Here is an 18163-nt window from a genome sequence, read left to right as displayed (position 1 = left end):
AAAAATAAGAAAAAGTTTTGGAGTGAGATTAACAAGTTAAGGAAGCCTAGAGAACAAATGGATTTGTCAGTTAAAAATAGGAGAGGAGAGTTATTAAATGGAGAGTTAGAGGTATTGGGAAGATGGAGGGAATATTTTGAGGAATTGTTAAATGTTGATGAAGATAGGGAAGCTGTGATTTCGTGTATAGGGCAAGGAGAAATAACATCTTGTAGGAGTGAGGAAGAGCCAGTTGTGAGTGTGGGGGAAGTTCGTGAGGCAGTAGGTAAAATGAAAGGGGGTAAGGCAGCCGGGATTGATGGGATACAGATAGAAATGTTAAAAGCAGGTGGGGATATAGTTTTGGAGTGGTTGGTGCAATTATTTAATAAATGTATGGAAGAAGTAAGGTACCTAGGGATTGGCAGAGAGCATGCATAGTTCCTTTGTATAAAGGCAAAGGGGACAAAAGAGAGTGCAAAAATTATAGGAGGATAAGTCTGTTGAGTATACCTGGTAAAGTGTATGGTAGAGTTATTATTGAAAGAATTAAGAGTAAGACGGAGAATAGGATAGCAGATGAACAAGGAGGTTTTAGGAAAGGTAGGGGGTGTGTGGTGAAGCTCGGTGTGGGGTGAAGCTCCCGCTTCACACACGGAGGGCCCGGGTTCGATTCCCGGCGGGTGGAAACATTCGACACGTTTCCTTACACCTGTTGTCCTGTTCACCTAGCAGCAAATAGGTACCTGGGTGTTAGTCGACTGGTGTGGGTCGCATCCTGGGGGACAAGATTAAGGACCCCAATGGAAATAAGTTAGACAGTCCTCGATGACGCACTGACTTTCTTGGGTTATCCTGGGTGGCTAACCCTCCGGGGTTAAAAATCCGAACGAAATCTTATCTTATCTTATCTTATCTTAAAGAGGTTTTTGTGGCATTTTTGGATTTGGAAAAGGCGTATGACAGGGTGGATAGGGAGGCAATGTGGCAGATGTTGCAGGTGTATGGTGTAGGAGGTAGGTTTCTGAAAGCAGTGAAGAGTTTTTACGAGGATAGTGAGGCTCAAGTTAGAATATGTAGGAAAGAGGGAGATTATTTCTCAGTAAAAGTAGGCCTTAGACAAGGATGTGTGATGTCACCATGGTTGTTTAATATATTTATAGATGGGGCTGTAAGAGAAGTAAATGCGAGGGTCTTGGCAAGAGGTGTGGAGTTAAAAGATAAAGAATCACACATAAAGTGGGAGCTGTCACAGTTGCTCTTTGCTGATGACACTGTGCTCTTGGGAGATTCTGAAGAGAAGTTGCTGAGGTTGGTGGATGAATTTGGTAGGGTATGCAAAAGAAGAAAATTAAAAGTGAATACAGGAAAGAGTAAGGTTATGAGGATAACAAAAAGATTAGGTGATGAAAGATTGGATATCTGATTGGAGGGAGAGAGTATGGAGGAGATGAATGTATTCAGATATTTGGGAGTGGACGTGTCAGCGGATGGGTCTATGAAAGATGAGGTGAATCATAGAAATGATGAGGGGAAAAGGGTGAGCGGTGCACTTAGGAGTCTGTGGAGACAAAGAACTTTGTCCTTGGAGGCAAAGAGGGGAATGTATGAGAGTACAGTTTTACCAACACTCTTATATGGATGTGAAGCATGGGTGATGAACGTTGCAGTGAGAAGGATAGAGGCAGTGGAGATGTCATGTCTGAGGGCAATGTGTGGTATGAATATAATGCACAGAATTCGTGGTTTGGAAATTAGGAGGAGGTGCGGGATTACCAAAACTGTTGTTCAGAGGGCTGAGGAAGGGTTGTTGAGGTGGTTCGGACATGTAGAGAGAATGGAGCGAAACAGAATGACTTCAAGAGTGTATCAGTCTGTAGTGGAAGGAAGGGGGGGTAGGGGTCGGCCTAGGAAAGGTTGGAGGGAGGGGGTAAAGGAGGTTTTGTGTGCGAGGGGCTTGGACTTCCAGCAGGCATGCGTGAGTGTGTTTGATAGGAGTGAATGGGGACAACTGGTTTTTAATACTTGACATGCTGTTCGAGTGTGAGCAAAGTAACATTTATGAAGGGATTCAGGGAAACCGGCAGGTCGGACTTGAGTCCTGGAGATAGGAAGTACAGTGCCTGCACTCTGAAGGAGGTGTGTTAATGTTGCAGTTTAAAAACTGTAGTGTAAAGCACCCTTCTGGCAAGACAGTGATGGAGTGAATGATGGTGAAAGTTTTTCTTTTTCGGGCCACCCTGCCTTGGTGGGAATCGGCCAGTGTGATAATAAAAAAAAATTAAACTTCAGGGTTAAGAATTGCGCCTTTACGGCCGACATAAGTAAAGCTTTCCTTAGGGTGGGTTTGTAGGCAACAGACAAGGATTGTATCTGCTTCTTGTGGCCTGAGAATCCTAATGATCCACTTAGCCGTCTTCGATCCACCAAGTTTAGTGTCAACCCTTTACAATACGAGGGAAATTATTAACAGAAGAAAAATAGAAACTCGAATGTACTTTGGATGAAGCCCTACCTAAAGAATTATAAAGTGGGAAGAATTAATAAGTGATTATGTAAAAATACCACTCTTGAAATTCCCACGTAATGTAGCTAGTCAAGATGGTGATATATTACACATTTTTATTTTTTTTTGCGATGGAGCAGTCGCTTGTATTCAATGTAATCAATCAATTTCTCTTGTCATGTCTAAGGCCAAAGTGGCTCCAATTAAAGCATGTACATTGCCTCAGTTGGAATTAACAGCCATTTACATCGGTGTCAAATTGGCAAATTATGTGAGAGATAAATTGTGGGAAATAAATATTAGTGACACTGTGATTTTGTTTGACTAGTAGGTTCGAGTCTCCTTCAGCCAGAGATCAGTGTTTGTATATATATATATATACAGTGGACCCCCGCATAACGATCACCTCCGAATGCGACCAATTATGTAAGTGTATTTATGTAAGTGCATTTGCACGTGTATGTTTGGGGGTCTGAAATGGACTAATCTACTTCACAATATTCCTTATGGGAACAAATTCGGTCAGTACTGGCACCTGAACATACTTCTGGAGTGAAAAAATATCGTTAACCGGGGGTCCACTGTATATATATATATATATATATATATATATATATATATATATATATATATATATATATATATATATATATATATATATATATATATATATATATATGTCGTGCCGAATATGTAAAACTGGTCAATTAGCAAAAACTCATTTAAAATTAAGTCCTTTCTAAAATTTTCTCTTATACGTTTAAAGATATATTTTTTTCATTAATGTTAATGTAAAATTTTTTAACTTTGCTCCAAAAGTATCTTAAAAAACTTACCTAACCTTATTATAACAAGAACAATTTATTTTAGCCTAACCCAACTAAATATATTTTAGATTTGTTTACAATAATTTAATACTAAACAAACACAGTGAAATATATTTTTTTCGTTAGGTTCAGAATGATTTTGGCGAAATTATTGCATACACAAATTTTCACTTGTCCTATATGGCAAGATGAGCGTTGCTATTTAAGCCAAGATCGCAAGTTCTGCCTATTCGGCACGACATATATATATATATATATATATATATATATATATATGTATATATATATATATATATATATATATATGTATGTATATATATATATATATATATATATATATATATATATATATATATATATATATATATACATAAAATTTAATTTGGTAATATTGCATTTCTAACATGTTTTATATACTAAAAGCAAAAATCATAACTTAAAGATCTAGCAAAAAATTGTTTCAGATCACGATAAGAATTACTGGCAGTATTTCAGATTTTACAGACTCACAAGGGACATTACGGAGAGAGTAAGTAGTGTTAATCTTATAGATAATGGAATCAAAGTTAGACTGGATGATTGATGTCGACCTTTACAGTAAATGACTAAGAGTGACTGGTGCAGTTTACTGAGTGGACGGCACCCAGCATTATTCTGTACATTATCAGTCCCCTGTGTGTTCACCACAATAATGCTATGTTATTAGCATGTAGGAGGCTCCAACCAGTGGCCCCAGGTAAGCAAAAATTTAGGGAATATATATATATATATATATATATATATATATATATATATATATATATATATATATATATATATATATATATATATATATATATATATATATATATATATATATATATATATATATATATATATATATATATATATATATATATATATATATATATATATATATATATATATATATATATATATATATATATATATCAGGGATGTGCAAAAGTATAGGTGTTCGTATCGGCGGGTACTGGCCCTTTTTTCAGTATTGGTAAAAAATCGACTGATACTCTTTAAATTATTAATACTACATGTGTTCTCACACTATCAGACAGAGAGAATAAAGGTAATTATCCCCTGGCAGACATGAAGATGATACAGCAAGTGACGCTTCAGTATTATTGTTGTACCATCACACTGACACCAAACACTACCTTATAATTACCACTGATAATGTTGAAAACTCAGACTCTCCCTTTGTTTCACCCAAAGTTTTTGTCTTTAGTAGTTTCTAAACAATTACCTGGAGTTTACCTGGAGAGAGTTCCGGGGGTCAACGCCCCCGCGGCCCGGTCTGTGACCAGGCCTCCTGGTGGATCAGAGCATGATCAACCAGGATGTTACTGCTGGCTGCACGCAAACCAACGTACGAGCCACAGCCCGGCTGGTCAGGAACCGACTTTAGGTGCTTGTCCAGTGCCAGCTTGAAGACTGCCAGGGGTGTGTTGGTAATCCCCCTTATGTATGCTGGGAGGCAGTTGAACAGTCTCGGGCCCCTGACACTTATTGTATGGTCTCTTAACGTGCTAGTGACACCCCTGCTTTTCATTGGGGGGAGCTTGCATCGTCTGCCAAGTCTTTTGCTTTCGTAGTGAGTGATTTTCGTGTGCAAGTTCGGTACTAGTCCCTCTAGGATTTTCCAGGTGTATATAATCATGTATCTCTCCCGCCTGCATTCCAGGGAATACAGGTTCAGGAACCTCAAGCGCTCCCAGTAATTGAGGTGTTTTATCTCTGTTATGCGTGCCGTGAAGGTTCTCTGTACATTTTCTAGGTCAGCAATTTCACCTGCCTTGAAAGATGCTGTTAGTGTGCAGCAATATTCCAGCCTAGATAGAACAAGTGACCTGAAGAGTGTCATCATGGGCTTGGCCTCCCTAGTTCTGAAGGTTCTCATTATCCATCCTGTCATTTTTCTAGCAGATGCGATTGATACAATGTTATGGTCCTTGAAGGTGAGATCCTCCGACATGATCACTCCCAGGTCTTTGACGTTGGTGTTTCGCTCTATTTTGTGGCCAGAATTTGTTTTGTACTCTGATGAAGATTTAATTTCCTCGTGTTTACCATATCTGAGTAATTGAAATTTCTCATCGTTGAACTTCATATTGTTTTCTGCAGCCCACTGAAAGATTTGGTTGATGTCCGCCTGGAGCCTTGCAGTGTCTGCAATGGAAGACACTGTCATGCAGATTCGGGTGTCATCTGCAAAGGAAGACACGGTGCTGTGGCTGACATCCTTGTCTATGTTAGATATGAGGATGAGGAACAAGATGGGAGCGAGTACTGTGCCTTGTGGAACAGAGCTTTTCACCGTAGCTGCCTCGGACTTTACTCTGTTGACGACTACTCTCTGTGTTCTGTTAGTAAGGAAATTATAGATCCATCGACCGACTTTTCCTGTTATTCCTTTAGCACGCATTTTGTGCGCTATTACGCCATGGTCACACTTGTCGAAGGCTTTTGCAAAGTCTGTATATATTACATCTGCATTCTTTTTGTCTTCTAGTGCATCTAGGACCTTGTCGTAGTGATCCAATAGTTGAGACAGACAGGACCGACCTGTTCTAAACCCATGTTGCCCTGGGTTGTGTAACTGATGGGTTTCTAGATGGGTGGTGATCTTGCTTATTAGGACCCTTTCAAAGATTTTTATGATATGGGATGTTAGTGCTATCGGTCTGTAGTTCTTTGCTGTTGCTTTACTGCCCCCTTTGTGGAGTGGGGCATGTCTGTTGTTTTTAGTAACTGTGGGACGACCCCCGTGTCCATGCTCCCTCTCCATAGGATGGAAAAGGCTCGTGATAGGGGCTTCTTGCAGTTCTTGATGAAAACGGAGTTCCATGAGTCTGGCCCTGGGGCAGAGTGCATGGGCATGTCCTTTATCGCCTGTTCGAAGACATTTGGCGTCAGGATAACATCGGATAGGCTTGTGTTAACCAAATTCTGTGGCTCTCTCATAAAAAAATCATTTTGATCTTCGACTCTCAGTCTGGTTAGCGGCTTGCTAAAAACTGAGTCATATTGGGACTTGAGTAGCTCACTCATTTCCTTGCTGTCATCTGTGTAGGACCCATCTAGTTTAAGTAGGGTCCCAATACCGGACGTTGTTCTCGACTTTGATTTGGCATAGGAGAAGAAATACTTTGGGTTTCTTTCGATTTCATTTATGGCTTTTAGTTCTTCCCGCGATTCCTGACTCCTATAAGATTCCTTTAGCTTAAGTTCGATGCTTGCTATTTCTCTGACCAGTGTCTCCCTACGCATTTCAGATATATTGACCTCTTTTAGCCGCTCTGTTATTCTTTTCCGTTGCCTGTAAAGGGAGCGCCTGTCTCTTTCTATTTTACATCTACTCCTCCTTTTTCTTAGAGGAATAAGCCTTGTGCATACATCGAGTGCCACCAAGTTAATCTGTTCTAGGCATAAGTTGGGGTCTGTGTTGCTTAGTATATCTTCCCAGCTTATATCGGTTAGGACTTGGTTTACTTGGTCTCACTTTATGTTTTTGTTATTGAAGTTGAATTTGGTGAATGCTCCCTCGTGACTAATCTCATTATGTCGGTCTGGGGCTCCACGCATACATGTCTGAACCTCAATTATGTTGTGATCTGAGTATATTGTTTTTGATATGGTGACATTTCTTATCAGATCATCATTGTTAGTAGGGATGAGGTCTAGTGTATTCTCCAGTCTAGTAGGCTCTATTATTTGCTGGTTTAAATTGAATTTTGTGCAGAGATTTAAAAGCTCGTGCGAGTGTGAGTTTTCATCAGAGCTGCCTCCTGGTGTTATTACTGCAACAATATTATTTGCTATATTCCTCCATTTTAGGTGCCTTAAGTTGAAATCCCCCAGGAGCAAGATGTTGGGTGCAGGAGCTGGAAGATTTTCCAGACAGTGGTCAATTTTTAACAGCTGTTCCTGGAATTGCTGGGATGTTGCATCCGGAGGCTTGTAGACTACCACAATGACTAGGTTTTGGTTCTCGACCTTTACTGCTAAAACTTCCACTACATCATTTGAGGCATTAAGCAGTTCTGTGCAAACATGTGACTCTGCAATGTACAGGCCAACCCCCTCTTTTGCCTGTTCACTCTGTCACATCTGTATAGGTTGTAACCTGGGATCCATATTTCGTTGTCCAAGTGATCCTTTATGTGGGTCTCAGTGAAAGCCGCGAACATTGCCTTTGCCTCTGCAAGCAGTCCACGGATGAAAGGTATTTTGTTGTTTGTTGCTGGCTTTAGACCCTGTATATTTGCAAAGAAGAATGTCATCGGACTGGTGGTATTGTTGGTACTTGGGGGGATTTTTTTTCCGGCATTAGTATCTGTATCTGTTGGTTTGGAGTGGAGGGCATCGACTGTGGTTCCACTCAATGAATGACTGGATTTGGTGTACGATTTCTGCCATTTCCTGCCAGTTTTTTTTCCTTACTGGCACTAAAAAACCTCTCCCTCTTGAGTGGCTGTGGCTACCCAGGTTTTCCCATGGCCTGGATGTTTTGTATCTTTTTGTCCCCTTTAGATGGTGTGCCTGGCAATTTAAGTTACAGCACAGTCTTTCCTGTACTGAAGAGGTACACATTTCGGGGTGAAAAAGCTTACTGGAAGGGAGTTTGCATTTTCCTGTTGTCATATGGGCACGGCATTTTCTAGGGTGGTCATAGTTGCACGTCCCGTCTGTTTTTCCAGATTTTCCATGTCTGCAGATACCAAGTGCATAGTATGTGCACAGGCTTGGTTTCCGTTTGCCTTGGGTTTCTGTGACTGTATTCCCTGTTGGTGCATGTTTCCCTGTCTTATTCCTATCCTCCCTAGCACCAACAATGGAGCTCCCACCAGTTGTTTTTGGTAATATATCCTCACTATTGCTAGTAGAGTCCTCTTGTTTGCTATTTCCTGTGGTATTTCTAGTTTGCAATATTGGTTTTATCTTATCTTTGACTACACTTGTTTTCCCACTACGGCTCCTGTCCCCTATGAGGTCATTTATATGTATTCCTTCCTGCGTATAATTCCCGACTACCTGGACAAAATCTCCAGCTTCACCATTACTGTCTCCCAGGACAGCACCTCCAGCTTCACCATTACTGTCTCCCAGGACAGCACCTCCAGCTTCACCATTACTGTCTCCCAGGAGAGCACCTCCAACTTCACCATTACTGTCTCCCAGGACAGCACTATCGGCCCCACATTTACTGACTACCAGGACATCACCTCCAGCCTTACAGTTTCTGACTACATGGCCAGTATCAAGGGCAGTACCATTCAGCCCAGACTTTTTATGTTCCCATCTGTTGTAGAAAGCTTCCAGGTTGTCTATGAAAGCAGCTTTGATGTTATCCTCTTTTAATACCCTTGTGATTTTAGTCCACAGATTTATCTCATTTGGGCATACCCAGAAACACTTCCCTGTTTTAATACTGCTTGTAGCTAGTTCTTGGATATCTGCACAAGGGGCGTGACACCAATTTCCACAAAAATGACAATTTATCCATGTGGAAGCCCGTTTGTTTGATTGACTGCAGACTACACAGAGCTTCATAATGATTTGAATGGTTGATTTACTATAATTCTACTAGCAACCTCTTGAATACTCTATTAATAACCTCCTTAAATTAATCTCTAGCTATTTGTATTTCTATTTCTAACTGTACTTGTATATTGGACAACTTACAGTGTACGTTCCTGATTTATATTTATTGTTTGTGTTTGATAAGGGCGCCTACAACCCCATCCGTTTACAGTCTGCTTTATTGTCCAACGAATCCGTTTGAAACCAGTCAAGGGTTCGTACCAGTCATGGGTTCGGACCAGTCGAGGGTTCGGAACTAGTCTGATCTGATCAGTGGGTCACTTATTTAAAACATACTGGTCGGTGATTTGGGCTAACACATGGTTAAAATATTGGTGATAAATCACAAATGTTTCTTTTGGTGACCCTTGAAGGAAGGTTCCATGACGCTGGTAAGAGGTTCTTGATCCAGGGAATTGGATCTGTGCTCCAGTTCCCTGAATTAAGCCTGAATGCCTTCCATTCCCCCCGCCAACATGCGCTGTTTAATCCTACGGGTTTAGCGCTCCCCCATGATTATAATACAGTGGACCCCCGCATAACGATTACCTCCGAATGCGACCAGTTATGTAAGTGTATTTATGTAAGTGCGTTTGTATGTGTATGTTTGGGGGTCTGAAATGGACTAATCTACTTCACAATATTCCTTATGGGAATAAATTCGGTCAGTACTGGCACCTGAACATACTTATGGAGTGAAAAAATATCGTTAACCGGGGGTCCACTGTAATTCTTTTGGTGACAAAGATTTTTCTGGTAATGTTTCTTCCGTGAGCATTGTCAGTCACGTGACATTCCAAAAACAGTAAATTATATAAGTTAGTTTTTAATTATTTTTTTTATACGGTGCAATGTGCGGTGGATCATAATCATGTTGAACATACAATGCAACACATATTGCACAATGGGTATTAACTATCACTGGGAGGCTAAATATTAAATAACTTCGTTTCTCTGAGAAGATGAAGTTATTACTCACTACTCACTGTGTTAATTACTGTTTGTCAAAGGTACTTGTCGATAGTGTGTCTGCATATGTGTGTGTGTGTCTGTGTGTACTCTCCTGTGTCTGTATGTGAGTCTGTGTGTGTACTCATGTAGTTGTGTTTGCAGGGGTCGAGACTCAGCTCTTGGCCCTGCCTCTTCATTGGTCGCTACTAGGTCACTGTCCCTGCTCCATGAGCTTTATCATACCTCTTCTTAAAGCTATGTATGGATCCTGCCTCCACTGCATCGCTTCCCAGACTATTCCGCTTCCTGACAACTCTGTGACTGAAGAAATACTTCCTAACATCCCTGTGATTCATCTGTGTCTTCAACTTTCAATTTGTGTGTGTGTGTGTGTGTGTATGTGTGTGTGTGTGTGTGTGTGTGTGTGTGTGTGTGTGTGTGTGTGTGTGTGTGTGTGTGTGTGTGTGTGTGTGTGTGTGTGTGAATACATAGAGAAAGAGAGACAGACTGACAGACAGACAGACAGGCGGACAGACAGGCGGACAGACAGACAAAGTAAAAGAGAGAGAGAGAGATAGAGACAGAGAGATAATGAAAGCAGTTATCTCCTGGCAGACATGAAGATGATAGAGCAGGTGACGCCTCGTTAATATAAGATTATTGTTGTACCATCACACTGACACCAAACACTAACTAATAATTACCACTGATAATGTTGAAAACTCAGACTCTCCCTTTGTTTCACCCAAAGTTTTTCTCTTTAGTAGTTTCTAAACACATGGTTAAAATATTGGTGACAAATCACAAACGTTTCTTTTGGTGACAAATATTTTTCTCGTAATGTTTTTCCTTGAGTACTTTTATTTTCAACTAATATATTAATAAAATACTGAAACGAAGTTTTATAAATATACATTAAAGTGTATATATATACACCGAATAGTGTGGTATCATGTTTATATTAAACCGGATCCAGCATCTTGTTGCATTCACAGCACTGTGAACTCTGGTTGTTGTAGGATGAAAGGAAGACATACCCAGTACTAGAAGTCTGTACCTAATATTACAGTAGTATACCTAGCTACGGGGCTTTTAATAAGAAAGTTTGACAAAAAGGCACTGCTGTGTCCTGTCTGTGTCACTACTGTGTCCTGTCTTTGTCACTGCTGTGTCCTGTCTTTGTCACTGCTGTGTCCTGTCTTTGTCACTACTGTGTCCTGTCTTTGTCACTGCTGTGTCCTGTCTTTGTCACTGCTGTGTCCTGTCTTTGTCACTGCTGTGTCCTGTCTGTGTCACTACTGTGTCCTGTCTTTGTCACTGCTGTGTCCTGTCTTTGTCACTGCTGTGTCCTGTCTTTGTCACTACTGTGTCCTGTCTTTGTCACTGCTGTGTCCTGTCTTTGTCACTGCTGTGTCCTGTCTTTGTCACTGCTGTGTCCTGTCTTTGTCACTGCTGTGTCCTGTCTTTGTCACTGCTGTGTCCTGTCTTTGTCACTGCTGTGTCCTGTCTTTGTCACTGCTGTGTCCTGTCTTTGTCACTGCTGTGTCATGTCTTTGTCACTGCTGTGTCCTGTCTTTGTCACTGCTGTGTCCTGTCTGTGTCACTACTGTGTCCTGTCTTTGTCACTGCTGTGTCATGTCTTTGTCACTGCTGTGTCCTGTCTTTGTCACTGCTGTGTCCTGTCTTTGTCACTACTGTGTCCTGTCTTTGTCACTGCTGTGTCCTGTCTTTGTCACTGCTGTGTCCTGTCTTTGTCACTGCTGTGTCCTGTCTGTGTCACTACTGTGTCCTGTCTTTGTCACTGCTGTGTCCTGTCTTTGTCACTGCTGTGTCCTGTCTTTGTCACTGCTGTGTCCTGTCTTTGTCACTACTGTGTCCTGTCTTTGTCACTGCTGTGTCCTGTCTTTGTCACTGCTGTGTCCTGTCTTTGTCACTGCTGTGTCCTGTCTTTGTCACTGCTGTGTCCTGTCTTTGTCACTGCTGTGTCCTGTCTTTGTCACTGCTGTGTACTGTCTTTTTCACTGCTGTGTCCTGTCTTTGTCACTACTGTATCCTGTCTTTGTCACTGCTGTGTCCTGTCTTTGTCACTGCTGTGTCCTACCTTTGTCACTGCTGTGTCCTGTCTTTGTCACTGCTGTGTCCTGTCTTTGCCACTGCTGTGTCCTGTCTTTGTCACTGCTGTGTCCTGTCTGTGTCACTGCTGTGTCCTGTCTTTGTCACTGCTGTGTCCTATCTTTGTCACTGCTGTGTCCTGTCTTTGTCACTGCTGTGTCCTGTCTTTGTCACTGCTGTGTCCTGTCTTTGTCACTGCTGTGTCCTGTCTTTGTCACTGCTGTGTCCTGTCTTTGTCACTGCTGTGTCCTGTCTTTGTCACTGCTGTGTCCTGTCTTTGTCACTGCTGTGTCCTGTCTTTGTCACTGCTGTGTCCTGTCTTTGTCACTGCTGTGTCCTGTCTCTGTCAGTGAATACATTCTGTAGCCAAACCTCTCTTCTACACCTCCAGTAGTTTTCACAATAAATCTGTTTTCACACTTTTCAAGCCACAGGAGGTGAGGACAGATTTACCATGAAAACTGCTGTAACTGTGAGAAACAACAGTTAGGTTGTAGTTAATAGCCACTGACAAAGACAGGACACAGCAGTGAAATTTCTTATTAGAAGCCCCGTAACTCACTGGTACAGAACTGGGTGCGTTAATCTCTGGATCACTGTTCGAGTCCCGCCCGCCTTTCTGTTTATTCATCGGCAGTACTTCATTAAGAATTAAATTAAGTTCATATGTACGTACATATGGGTGTGTATGTACGTACATGTGGGTGTGTGTGTGTATGTACGTACATGTGGGTGTGTGTGTATGTACGTACATGTGGGTGTGTGTGTATGTACGTACATGTGGGTGGGTGTGTATGTACGTACATGTGGGTGTGTGTGTATGTACGTACATGTGGGTGTGTGTGTATGTACGTACATGTGTGTGTGTGTATGTACGTACATGTGGGTGTGTGTGTATGTACGTACATATGGGTGTGTATGTACGTACATGTGGGTGTGTGTGTATGTACGTACATGTGGGTGTGTGTGTATGTACGTATATGTGGATGTGTGTGTATGTACGTATATGTGGGTGTGTGTGTATGTACGTCTTTCTAATTAAGCCAAATCGGCCGAACTTCCATAAAAGTTAAACTTTCCCCAAAAATTTCTTGCAGATTGGTAGCTATTTTTTTCATAAGCAACGATACGATGATTTTTATTTGTCGATGAAAATTAACTTAGAAACCTAACCTAATCTCCATAATATTAATATAATATATATATATATATATATATATATATATATATATATATATATATATATATATATATATATATATATATATATATATATATATATATATATATATTTGTCGTGCCGAATAGGTAAAAATGATCAATTACCAGGAGTCCAGTTAAAATTACGTCCTTTCTAAAAATTTCTCTTATTCCTGGAGTATACCTGGAGAGGGTTTCGGGGGTCAACGTCCCCGCGGCTTGGTCTGAGACCAGGCCTCATGGTGGATCAGGGCCTGATCAACCAAGCAGTTAATGTTGGCCGCACGCAATCCAACTTACGAGCCACAGCCCGGCTGGTCAGGTACTGACTTTAGGTGCTTGTCCAGTGCCTGCTTGAAGACTGCCAGGGGTCTATTGGTAATCCCTCTTATGTATGCTGGGAGGCAGTTGAACAGTCTTGGGCCCCTGTCACTTATTGTGTTGTCTCTTAACGTGCTAGTGACACCCCTGCTTTTCATTGGGGGGAAGTTGCATCGTCTGCCAAGTCTTTTTTTTTTTTTTTTTTTTTTTTAAAGCAGGGTTTGACAAGGTTAAGGATCCCTAGCTTTATTGACAAGCTATTTACAGGTTAAAGATTCCTAACTTTATTGACAAGCTAAGAGCTGTTACCTACATCAGCTCATTTGAAAGCATTTTTATTGTTATGAGACATACAAGTAGGGAACAGGATGATGTTGCAGCCATCTGTTGGCCAGCATTTTCATTTGATCCACTGACTTTATCTCGTTGACATCATTATCCTGTACGAATGTGTTCTATACTCGAGTCATCCTGGGTATATATTATCTCAGATGGAGTGATGTTCTGGAGAAGGGTACAGCCAGAGTAAAGTTGCTGCTTTCTGCCCGTCTTGTGGCATAAAAGCTTGTTTCACGCTGTCCTCGAAGTGGATCCAAGTGTTCTACTTTGACAATATTGGCCTTGTACATAACAGTAAGGCCACCCACATCCCTCCTATGTTGAAGGCTCTGCTGAAATGACAGATCTATCCAGGATGGGTCCAGGCGAGAGATGAGACGTCTTGCTCTGTTCCCTACTCTGTCAAGCAGTCGCAGATGAGAGGGGGGGGCAGGCAAACCAAGAAAGTGGAGCATACTCAAGGTGTGAGCGTACTTGTGCCTCGTACAGAATCTTGCAACCCCTACTCTCAAGTAGATGCGAGATACGACGAAGTGATGTAAGCTTCCTGGCTGTCTTGTTTGCAAGATTTACAACATGGTTCTTCATGGTTAGTTTGGAGTCAAATTTCACTCCAAGGATATCAACTTCTTCTCCAGGTGCCAACACCCTCCCATTCATCCTTACTACTGCACCAGCATTACCATCAAGGTGCAAATGTTACTTGCCATCTATTTCCCCAAGCTGATATAGCTCTCAGCTGGTGATTGATGTAGCTTAGAGCAGCTGGCATTTCTTCTCTTGGATAAGTGAATGTCAGTGTACAGTCGTCTGCATATGCATGTGATTCTGGGATGAGATGAAGAAGGTCGTTGAAGTAGACATTCCATAACAATGATCCCAGCACGCTTCCTTGTGGAACACTTGCCCCAATAGGATGTCTTGCTGATTCCGTTCCATTGAGAACTACACTTAGAGATCTACCATGAAGGTAATCACTGAGGAGACATAGCGTAGAGCCTGCAATTCCCAGTGCTTGAAGTTTTGCTAAGAGGCCCTGGTGCCACACCCGGTCGAAAGCGCCAGCAATGTCCAGTGTTACCACACAGCTGACTTTGGATTCATCCAGTGACTGGTGCCACTTAGTGGAGAGGTTTAACAACAGACCAGCAGCAGAGTAACCTTTCCTGAAGCCATATTGACGATCTTTTGATTTCATAGTGAGTGATTTTCGTGTGCAAGTTCGGTGCTAATCCCTCTAGGATTTTCCAGGTGTATATAATCATGTATCTCTCCCTCCTGCGTTCCAGGGAATACAGGTTTAGGAACCTCAAGCGCTCCCAGTAATTGAGGTGTTTTATCTCCGTTATGCGCGCCGTGAAGGTTCTCTGTACATTTTCTAGGTCAGCAATTTCACCTGCCTTGAAAGATGCTGTTAGTGTGCAGCAATATTCCAGCCTAGATAGAACAAGAGACCTGAAATGTGTCATCATGGGCTTGGCCTCCCTAGTTTTGAAGGTTCCCATTATCCATCCTGTCATTTTTCTAGGAGATGTGATTGATACAATGTTATGGTCCTTGAAGGTGAGATCATCCGACATGATCACTCCCAGATTTTTTACATCAGTTTTTCGCTCTATTGTGTGGCTGGAATTTGTTTTATACATCGATATAGTTTTAATTTCCCCACGTTTTCCATATCGAAGTAATTGAAATTTCTGATCATTGAACTTCATATTCTTTTCTGCAGCCCATTTAAAAATTTGGTTTATGTCCGCCTGGAGCCTTGCGATGTCTTCAGTGGAGGACACTGTCATGCAAATTCTGGTGTCATCTGCAAAGGAAGACACGGTGCTGTGGCTGACATCCTTGTCTATGTCCGGAATGAGGATGAGGAACAGGATGGGAGCGAGTACTGTGCCTTGTGGAACAGAGCTTTTCACTGTAGCCGCCTCAGACTTTACACTGTTTACTACTACTCCTTGTGTTCTGTTTGTAAGGAAATTATAGATCCATCTACCAACTTTTCCTGTTATTCCTTTATCACGCATTTTGTGTGCTATTACATCATGGTCACACTTGTCGAAGGCTTGTGCAAAGTCTTTGTATACTACATCTGCATTTTATACACAAATAACCCGCACATAGAAGAGAGAAGCTTACGACGACGTTTCGGTCCGACTTGGACCATTTACAAAGTCACACTAACCAGAAGTGGAGCAGGACGGCTATATATAGGCAGGAAGAGGTAGAGGTGGTAGTAGTAGTAGTAGTAGTAGTAGTAGTAGTAGTAGTAGTAGTAGTAGTAGTAGTGGTAGTAGTAGTGGTAGTAGTAGTAGTAGTAGTAGTAGTAGTAGTAGTAGTGGTGGTGGTAGTAGTAATAGTAGTAGTAGTGGTAGTAGTAATAGTAGTAGTAGTGGTAGTAGTAGTAGTAGTAGTAATAGTAGTAGTAGTGGTAGTAGTAGTAGTAGTAGTAGTAGTAGTAGTAGTGGTAGTAGTAGTGGTAGTAGTGGGGAACTAAGGAGGAGGAGCCAGTCAAATATAAAGAAAGGGGAGCACTGCAAGGGAGCTAGGTGCCCACAAGGGAGCTAGGTGCCCACAAGGGAGCTAGGTGCCCACAAGGGAGCTAGGTGCCCACAAGGGAGCTAGGTGCCCACAAGGGAGCAAGGTGCCCACAAGGGAGCTAGGTGCCCACAAGGGAGCTAGGTGCCCACAAGGGAGCTAGGTGCCCACAAGGGAGCTAGGTGCCCACAGAGGGAGAGCAAGTGCACAGAGGTGGTGGGAAGGGGAAGTGGTGAAATAAATAATGAAGGAACAGAAACACGCGACAAAAGAAAGACAAAAAAAGAAAGAGGAAAGGGAAAGAGGGAGAAGAAGAAAAAAATGAGGAATTAGGTTAAGTCACGGTATTGTGCCTTTTTTTTTGTTACATCTGCATTTTGTTCATCCTCTAGAGGAACCAGGACCTTGTCGTAGTGGTCCAGTAGTTGGGACAGACAGGAGTGACCTGCTCTAAACTCAGGCTGCCCTGGGTTGCGTAACTGATGGGTATCTAGATGAGTGGTGATCTTGCTTCTTAGAACCCTTTCAAATATTTTTATGAAATGGAACGTTAGCGCTATCCGTCTGAAGTTCTTTGCTATTGTTTTACTGCCCCCCTGTGTGTTTAATGATATATTTTTTTCATTTATGGTAATGTAAAAATTAATAATTTTGTACCAAAAGAACCTTAGAAAACTTACCTAACCTTATTATAACAAGCGCAATTTAATTTAGCCTAATCCAACTAAATATAGATAACAATGAAACCGCGAAACAAGCGGTATTGAATCATTTACCAAACTGCGGCAAGCCAGGGATCGACCCCACGATACATTGTCCAGCCTGAAGAGACAACACAACGTACGTGTCACCTTATCCATTCCACCATCTATCCTACAAACAGCATGAGCCTAGCGAACTAGGCTTGTTTCATGTTGCGAGGACACTCGTGGCAATGGATGCTCAAGGATTAATTTCAGCCTCCTGTTTGAATACCCGTCTCCACAAGCAGTCTATATTGCAATTAAACCACGAAACAAGTGGTATTGAATTATTTACCAAAAAAATAAAATTAGATAAGTTTACAATAATTTAATAGTAAGCAAACACAATGAAATATATTTTTTTTCATTAGGTTCACAATGATTTTTGCAAAATTCTTGCATATACAAATCCTTATTCGGCAAGAAGAACATTGCTATTTAAGCCCAAAATCGCAGGTTTTGCCTATTCGGTACGACACATTTATAAAATAACATTTGGACAGAAAATTAAGAGAGAGATCTGTTTATCTCAGCGTCAGCAAGAGACCTCGGTGGTTCAACTCATGTCCAGCTCAACAGTACTACCAGGCCAGTGAAACAGTACTACCAGGCCAGTGCAACAGTACTACCAGGCCAGTGCAACAGTACTACCAGGCCAGTGCAACAGTACTACCAGACCAGTGCAACAGTACTACCAGGCCAGTGAAACAGTACTACCAGGCCAGTGCAACAGTACTACCAGACCAGTGCAACAGTACTACCAGGCCAGTGCAACAGTACTACCAGACCAGTGCAACAGTACTACCAGGCCAGTGAAACAGTACTACCAGGCCAGTGCAACAGTACTACCAGGCCAGTGCAACAGTACTACCAGGCCAGTGCAACAGTACTACCAGACCAGTGCAACAGTACTACCAGGTCAGTGCAACAGTACTGCCAGGCCAGTGCAACAGTACTACGAGGCCGGTGCAACAGTACTACCAGGCCAGTGCAACAGTACTACCAGGCCAGTGCAACAGTACTACCAGGCCAGTGCAACAGTA

The sequence above is a fragment of the Cherax quadricarinatus genome, chromosome 16, assembly GCF_038502225.1.
Source record: "Cherax quadricarinatus isolate ZL_2023a chromosome 16, ASM3850222v1, whole genome shotgun sequence".
Classification (NCBI taxonomy): domain Eukaryota; kingdom Metazoa; phylum Arthropoda; class Malacostraca; order Decapoda; family Parastacidae; genus Cherax; species Cherax quadricarinatus.
The sequence above is the reverse complement of the archived record's forward strand: the minus strand, read 5'-3'. Positions refer to the sequence as shown.